The sequence below is a fragment of the Eutrigla gurnardus genome (assembly GCF_963514095.1).
Source record: "Eutrigla gurnardus genome assembly, chromosome: 10".
Taxonomy (NCBI): Eukaryota; Metazoa; Chordata; class Actinopteri; order Perciformes; family Triglidae; genus Eutrigla; species Eutrigla gurnardus.
In genome coordinates this window covers 28,893,758-28,902,837 of record NC_139924.1, presented here as the reverse complement: position 1 = coordinate 28,902,837, position 9,080 = coordinate 28,893,758, and positions in this window count along the sequence as shown.

Genomic DNA, 9,080 nt, shown 5'->3' with positions numbered 1-9,080 from the left:
CCTTCTAAAGTCGCTGCTATGTGTTTCCGCTAACGTGGCTAACTGCCCCAGATAAAGGGGAAGGGAAGCCTCGGGCTAATATTCATACCTCAGCCCCGTTTAGGCGAGCTGATTAGTGTGATTAGTGCAGGGATGACTTGTCCGTGTCCTGTTTCCCGTCCCGCGTGCTCTGCTACTCTTTCATCCCTATCTCCGCTCCGCAGATAAGCGAGCAGCAGCGTCGGACGTAGCGGCCTTGTTATGCCGAGTCGAACCCAGGCGAAGCCTCAGATTAGACAGAGAAGCAATGAGTTCTGCAATTTGGACAGGAATTGTAATTGCTGTGCTTTGCATGGACAGACTGATGCCTGCTGAAGGTTCTGGGTCTCGTCGGAGTTAAAGAGGCAGATATGCTATCTGGAAAAATCTGCAAACGGTTCCCATACGAGCCTCCTCTGCTTGGCTGGAGCTGCAGAGGAAAACAGGCCATTTGGACCGTCGTCTGCTTTCCCTTTTCCCTTCCGGACATGTGTTTTTATACACAAACACAAATAGACCAAAGATAAAGAAAAACAAATGGAACGCTCACAAATAAATAACAACTCATTTAGTGATTTAGTGACCTGGAAACAAGCTTGAATCATCGGTGGGTTAAACCAGGCCAGCTCTTCTAATCGGAGTCCTAATTAAAATACAGATTTAGTTTCTGGTTTCATGTCTGTGCTCACCGTTCAACACAACACAAATCAGAACATTTGGAAAGAGCCAACTTTTTCAAACCAACATCTAAAGAGATTTATGGGTCAGTTTATGGCATTGTGTTTTCCTCTGACGGCGAAGCCAACCAGATGGAAGGCGATCACGATGGCGAGCTGGAACCCTTCCATCAGCTCGGGTCTGGACGACCGCCACCAGAAGACATGGCGGCAGTATGTTTCTCATGACTGGTAGGTGAGTTCATCAGACCCGTACCTGGGGGGGCCGACCTGTTTTTGGATTGATTTGATCCCGTTTGTTTCCAGTGTTCCCATCCAGACGTCGGAGGATGTTCCTTCCACATCGCGCTGCGTGGTTTTGATTTCCCCTGCCGATCGGACCCTCGCGGAGACGAGCAGCTGAAGCTGAGTGATTGAAAGCAGGTGCTTTTCAGATTGATTGAAATAATGAATGGTTCGGTTTGTCGGCGTTGGAGCCGTGAAGGGGTCAAAGGGCGATGCTTCCTCTGAAGAGCAGGCAGGAGTTGTCTTATCCACTCAGAAATCAGCCCCGGGTTTTCTCCCTTTGAAGCTCGTAGGTATAGCATGGCGTGACTCGAGCCGGCGAGGGTGAGGAGGACTATGGGGGGGGGGGGGGTGATCTGGTTGTGGTTATCGGAGCGCTATATGCTGGCAGCATCCAGGCAGCCCAGCATGTTGGAGAGATAACAGGCCTTCTGGAGGGGGAGGGAGGGAGGGAGGGAGGGAGGGAGGGTGGGGGAGTCATACCATCCACCTTTAATGCGACGTGACCAGGCCTCCGCCCGGTTAGAGTCTGAGCCTCTAATGCACATCTGTGCCTTATTTTATTGCTGTTCAGTTTTGCGTCGGTATGCGCAAAGAGGGCAACAAACAAAGCACAGTTCCACCTTGTTCCCATATCCCCTCCCCCCTCCCTCCCTCCCCCCTCCCCCGTGTGGAGACCCATTTGGACACACATAGGCATTACAGAGAATGCAAAGGTACAGATCTTATATTGAAGGAACATTCCAGCGTAACCCCCACAGGGTAGATGACAGGGTTTTACTTAAAAGGAGGGAGGGAAAAAGGCACGCAGGGGGAGACTTCAAGTCTGAAGAGGATATTAGAAAAATACATTGAAAAAAGTCGCCTCTGGCAATTTTTTTTCACTTTCAGGAACAATTTTGTAGCTTTCCTTCAGAGGGAAAAGTGAGGGGGGGGGGGGGGGGGGCAGGAGGAGGAAGGGAGGGGATGCTGTTTTTCTGGGTTAGGTCTGAAGTGCAAAGGATGTAATGAAAACCAACTGGCAGGCCGTCACTATCTATCTATCGTGGCGTAGGAGGACTGCACTGACATGGAGAGGAAAAACAGGCCCGCTCCTAATCCAGTCCTCCCTGCAGCTTCCCCCTCTGAGCTTGTGTTTCACTTCCAGGACCTGAAGACCTGAAGACCTGCACCCAGTTCCCAAAACAAGAGACTCACCAGCAGGACCATGGGCTGAGGATAGACCTTTAATCTGTCTTTAAACATATACTATGATCATTTCATTGTCAGAGACTAGAACCCCAAAAACATCCAGTATTTTGAAATGTTTCCCTGCAAACATCAAGATCAAGAATTTGAAGGTCCTATACAAAAATAATAACAATACATTTTATTCAAGGGCGCCTTTCTAAACAATCAAGGACACCTTACAGTAAAAACAAGCTGTTTATACTCTATGCAGACGACTTGCATATATAAATATATATTGATATCGGCATATAGAATATGATGATTGCATCTAACAGTGCTAACAGTGCTAATAGTGCCTATAATGCTAACGACAACAAAAGCAATGAGAAGCTCGGATTACAACACACACAGAGGGAGAGGGCTTATTATTCTCTGCTCCACATGTTCATATCTTTACATAGCAAGTAGCTGCTTGATGCTACATTAATGTCTATGAATTCAGATGTGTGGAGCTCTCCTTCACTTTTCTTTGCAATATATAAACATGTTAACCAGCTGGGATCTGTAGTCCTGAATCTCTTCTCTGCAGCACTAGTCCTCGGACACGTGGAGTCTGCACCTGGCCGCGGGGTGAAAGCGAAGGTGGACTCGCAAGGTGGGGTTTTCTGGGACGATAACGTTGTGAAGGGAACTCTTTCACACCCGCACGCTGCTTCCTAATCCGCACCGCGTCACCAAACCACCAAGCACCAATATTAGCTTTTCTGCAGCTGCTGGTCCCGTCCAGGTCGTGAACATGAGCGTGTTTGTTCGATTGCAGCGGCTCTGAGAGGCATGCGGCTCTGAATACTTGATTTTGCTCTCTGAGTTCATGTTTTGAAAAGCTTCCTTTCACTCTCATGTTTTATATTCTAGAGGTTTGTTGTCTCCGGCATCGGTGTCACATTTGAGAAGCTGCAACAAGAAAACGTTTGGCATCTTTTAAGAATTCTTTAAACTATTATACAAATATTGCTGTTTCTCTCATTAAACGTGACTAGTTTCAGGACTTTGTACAACGTTAGCTTTAGCGGAGCTGGAATATGACCTCAGGTTTCTGCTGTGTTGTAAAAACACCTTCTTTGGTTATGAATGTAGGAACATTTGTCTGATGAATAGAGATGAAGTCCACCGAACAAAAGCCAAAATGCTGTTAGAGGAACGGAGCCTGAGTTCGGCTGTGACATTTCGAAGCATAAACAGTGACGTTGGCGTCTGCAGCTGAATTATGAATGCTTCTCAGAAGGGTTGTGGCTGCAGCCTTTATGAGCGCCGCCCCGCCGTTAAGCGTTTGTTAACACTCCATCCAGCCTTCTCCTAATCATCGTCGTTAGCAGCGTCCAGCTCGTTACCCGCCGGCTGACGGGCAGAGCCACTCTTTCATTCTCACGTTTATTATGGCCTCTACTTAATGAGCACTTAGGACCGCCACCTCCACGCCGTGATTTACGACGCTTTGCAAGCCGACATCAGAGACCCGGGGCCCGGCGTTTCGTGTCACGCCGAAGCCGGCAGTCTTTCCTGACACCCGGGGTCTGGGTCTGGGGGGGCCGGGTCTGGGGGAGACACAGCTGGGCCCAACATGGGGAGAGGTGTGAACTCTCCGGGCCCTAATGAGCTGATGGGAGAGGCGGATTACAGGGGGGGGCGGGGGTCAGAGGTGATGTGACCGGGGCCACAGAGGCCAGTCTTTAATATCCATGATCCAGATTAAAACAGGAGGATTAGCTCCGACCTCGATGTGCCGACCGGGAATTCCTCAAAACCAAAAACGTCTCAACCTGAGTGTGACGCCTTCATGTCCAAAAAACAGAAACGTTTCCCCAAAAAGCAACTACCATGCAGTAGATTTACCCATGAGCACCTGGGGCCACATCAGTCATTATGAAGGCAGCCATGTTAAAGCTGGAATTACACCGTACCTGGATCAGACCCCCCCAGACCCCCAACAGTCCAGTATCACACAGGTCAACCTGAGCTGGTGTTCCGTCTCGTACCATCAATCCACCAGCCGGAGACTTCACCTGTCTGTCTCTCTCCCGTCTCTCTCTCCAGCCATTCGTCCCGGTCGCTCAGGTTTCACTCCAGACCAGAGTCTGGGGATGAGATCCGGCCTTGACGCTGAACCGGGCCAGAATCCGGAGGCCTTGCTCAGACCACCCTCCCCTGGATCTCAACTACACGCCGGTAAATAGATCTGCCTGCCTTCTAATGTTTATTGTTTGTGTTTATTGTTGTTACTTTTAATATCGTCACCTTCTTAAAATAAAGTCATTTTTGACAAAAAAAAATATTATTTTGCCAAAATCAGCTCTAAATTTGGTTCAGTTTTCTGAAAAACTTGGAAATATGATTTATTTTAAGAGGAGGTGATATGTAAAAATGACATAAATAAACATCCTGTAGGCCGGTTTCACTGTTGATAAATAATAATCCTGTGTCCGTGTCCATCCATGTCCGACTTCCCTCAGCTAGTTGGTATGAACGTGGTGTTTGTTTGGACTTTGGAGCTTTAAGTACGGCCTTTTAGTAACGTGAGCTTGAAATCAACCCACAAGTCTCATAATGTTGTTAACGTTGCAGGAGGATCTTTACCAAGACGTTGACTCGTGCAGCAACAGAAACTATCAGGTTGTAAAACCTGCAATTTTTAATGTGCTGACGCGGCACATTTCCTCTCCCGGTTTAAGTACTCAGTCCATCGGAGGAAACACGGAGGCGGCGGGAGGAAGTCCAGCGACGGCGTGACCTCAGCGGTGGGGTCACGCCAGCCGTGAACTCTTCAGAGAGCGCCTTTAACGGGGCTGTAAACGGCCTTCTGGACCCTGATGGGGGACCACAGACACCGTGACACCAGCTCCACGCACCGACCCTCGGGTCCGCCCACGCCGCCAGACCAAACAGGAAGTAGATATGAATTCAAACTTTTTTTTTTGGGGGGGGGGATGTCCAGTATGCCTAATTTGAAACAGGAGCCTTTTCTCAGACAGCTCTATCTCCACTCGTCTTCTCCAGCTGTCCCAGTGGAGCTGGAGGATTTATGGAGGGGGGGATGGAGCAGATTGTTCACGGATCTAGCTTGTCTCTCTGGAGGGGGGGGTATGGGTGAGACAGCCAGAACTACCAGTGGAGTTCCAGGAGGCGTCTTTATGAAGACATCAGTGTCTTCGTTCACATCTGCCTGAGAGTTCAGCGTTCCTCCTCCGGGATTTGTTTGGACGACAACATCAGCGTGATGCGAAGACACGAAACCACATGGCTACGTTCCAAACACGACTTATCACAGTCAACACGTATCTCCAACAACAACAACGTCTCCAACCAGCCCATTAATCCCCAAAACATTTGATGACGTTGGCGATGCTTCACATAGAGCCGTCTATTAGAGGTGAACTTAGATTGTTTAGAGGCCGGCTGCAGGCGTGCTAACGCTAGCTACGGCTGGTGTGCTAACGCTAGCTACGGCTGCTGTGCTAACGCTAGCTACGGCTGGTGTGCTAACGCTAGCTACGGCTGGTGTGGGCGATTTAACTTTTAGATACATGCAACTTAATTAGTCAGTTACTTACCTACTAACTTACTTAATTAGTTATCTACTTACTTTACTTACTTACTTTATTTCTTACTTACATACTCTACACTTTCTTACTTAATTACTCACTTACTTACTTAACCTCTTACTTTTTACTTACTTACTTTATTCCTTCCTTCCTTCCTTTATTTCTTACTTACTTGTTTATTTACTTTCTTTCTTACTCACTTAGTTCTTCTTTTATTACTTACGTACTTTTACTTTTACTTTACTTTTTTACTTTCTTACTTACTTACTTTATTCCTTCCTTCCTTCCTTCCTTCCTTCCTTCCTTCCTCCTTTCCTTCCTTCTTTTATTACTTACGTACTTTTACTTTTACTTTACTTTTTTACTTTCTTACTTACTTACTTTATTCCTTCCTTCCTTCCTTCCTTCCTTCCTTCCTCCTTTCCTTCCTTCCTTCCTTCCTTCCTTCCTTCCTTCCTTCCTTCCTTCCTTCCTTCCTTCCTTCCTGTTACATGTCCAGCCAAAAATGCACTCAGGCATGTTAGGAAGATGCAGATAACATGTAGATCAGCACACCTGCACACGCATCATGCACGCTGCACGTTTGTATCCTCGGTGCGTTTCCACGGCGACTATCTGGTGACAGAGAGATAGAGAGAGAGAGATGGTGTGTTTGACCTCCACACAATCAGAAGTGCTGCTCCAGCGATGAGGGCAGCGTCTGCGTGGAGAAGATGAGGGCGGACGCCTTCATCTCGCCGTCACATCCTTCTCCTCGGCCGCCATGTCTGCGTCCTCGCTCAGGTTTCTCAACACAAACAAACAAACAAACAAACAACAAGCAAACCAACAAACAAACAAACCAGCGTGGTGTAAACCCCTCCAGAGGGTCAGGCGCTCTGTTTGTGGGTTATTTTAGCACCTGCTGGAATGCTAACGGTGTCCAGAGGCCACAGTGAGATAAGTTTAAACATCCAGACATGTCGGACATGTCGGGCATGCTCACTGCTCTGCGGCGGACGACGAGCTCGGCGAGGCTGCAGGAATGCACGCTGACAGCTTCACGGCCGCGTCCAAGACCCGGCGGCATGATGGATGGCCGCTTCCTGACAATACCAGCTGCTGGATGCTTGTGTGTTTGCGTATTGCCATATATATATATATATATGTGTGTGTGTGTGTGTGTGTGTGTGTGTGTGTGTGTGTGTGTGTGTGTGCCTCTGTGTCTTTTTAAACACCAATATGGTCAAAGAAATACATGCTTTAAATACACTTTTTATCCTAAAAAGAATGTTTCTTTTTAGCTGTTGTTTTTTCCTTTTATAGGTTAACATCTATCCGGTGGGGCCGGTGGTGCAGTGGTTAGGGGAGCCGCCCCATGTACAGAGGCTCAACGTCCTCGATGCGGTGGTCCCGGGTTCGACTCCCGGCCCGGGATCAGCCTCTTCTCCCTCTCTCTTCCTGTTTCCACACTGTCTGTATAAAATAATACAAAGGCTTGAACGGAGCTCTAACTGAAAAAAATTATCTTTAAAAAAGTTAGGTTAACATTTTTAATACAATACATAATATCTTACGAGTTATTCTTTGCTTTAATTGTCCCCTCCCCCTTTCCTAATTATCCACAAAGATCGGATCCTAAAGTGATTTAAATGTGAGTTCATGATTTTCCTCCAGCGTTCAGTTAAACCTCATATTTAGGCTTCAGTTCAGTTTGAGTTAAACAAATCAAGTTAAGGTCTGTTTTCTGCATCTGAATATCTTTGTGCCTTTGATGGCTGAGAAGGACAATCATGCAAAGATGAAATATTTGCTCTAAAATACTACAAATGTTGATGTGTCCTATTACTGTCAATGTGAGCCAAAACACTCAGATCACGATGTCTGAATCCAGCGATGTGAAGACATGAGGGGCGCCACATGCACAAGCTTCCAACCACACAACGAAGCGAGAGCACACACACACACACACACACACACACACTCACACACTCACACACACACACACCGTTATTTGCCCAGACGGGCTGCGAGTGAAAGAGAGTGTGGTGACCTGTAACAGCTCCATGACTCCAGTCTGGGGGGGGGGGGGGGCGTCCCGGACTGAACCCTGCAGCAGACCTCAGGTCAGCCCGGACCGGGCCGCTCCCCCGATGGGAACCCATTGTTGATTTAACTACTGTTTTATGGAATAGCGAGTGACAGGAAGTCCTTAAAACAGCAGCAGTTACTACTTATATAGTCCCCCCCCCCCCCCACCAGACACCCTGCCGCTGAGGAATGCACCCATTCACAAGCTGGTGGCCATCTTGGGAAGCTTGCCTCTCACTTCCTGTTTCCATGGCGACGCTCCCAGTGCTAATCCTCTTCTTCATCGCTTCGTGGCTTCAGGAGGAGTCCGTTAGTTAAACGGGCAGCTGGACTCTGATCTGCTCCATAAATCACCGGTGGGACCTCATCGCTGTTAAATACGATGTTTCAGCCTCTTCCTGCCCCGACTCCCCAGCTACCCCCCCCCCCCCCACACACACACACACACACACACACACACACACACAGCTTCACGGCGGTGCCGGTTCGGATGTCGGGATGAGACCGGAACGGCGGGTCCATGTGGTCTGGGAAGGCCTGATAAATCCACCGGGGCTGAAATATGAGATGCAGCTTCACGGGACGAGATCGGGTGAAAACCATGGTTTCTAGATTCACGTTCATTATTAAACCAAAAAGTCATTTAGATTACAGATACTGACTTACTTACACACGTTCTTATAAATATAATGAACATAAATCATACGTTTTGTAAACATGCATCACGATTGCAGTTAATCTTCATATAGAAAACTCTTAATTAGATATAAATCATAACATTTAGCTTTGGATCCACTCAGCTGTGACTCATATTTCACCAAATATGATTGATCTTTTTCATTTATAATTCATCTTTTTTTTAATCCCACCTGACAGACACGCATCTTATTTCATGTTCAAATATAATTAATCTTACATTGTCAGAAAAAGAAACTGCTTCTTCACATTCTTCTTTTCTGTCACGGCTAAAAATCTTCAACTCCAAGTGAATTATTATGAAAAAGTTCTTTATTCTCTTAATTAATTTACTGTGAGTGAGAATCTAAATGTAGGTTGAATAAATGATGTTTATGTGGATGATTCCTATTGTTGAGCTGCTCAGAGAGACTGGATGTCAGAGGAGGAAGCTTGTAGAAGGTCGGAGGATGTTCAGGGTCACGGCGGTCTCAGGGGGGTCGGGGGGACCAGGACCGGGTCTACATGGTTAAACCCACAGAGACGTGTGAATAAGTGAGATGTTACAGACTGATGAAACTCCCAG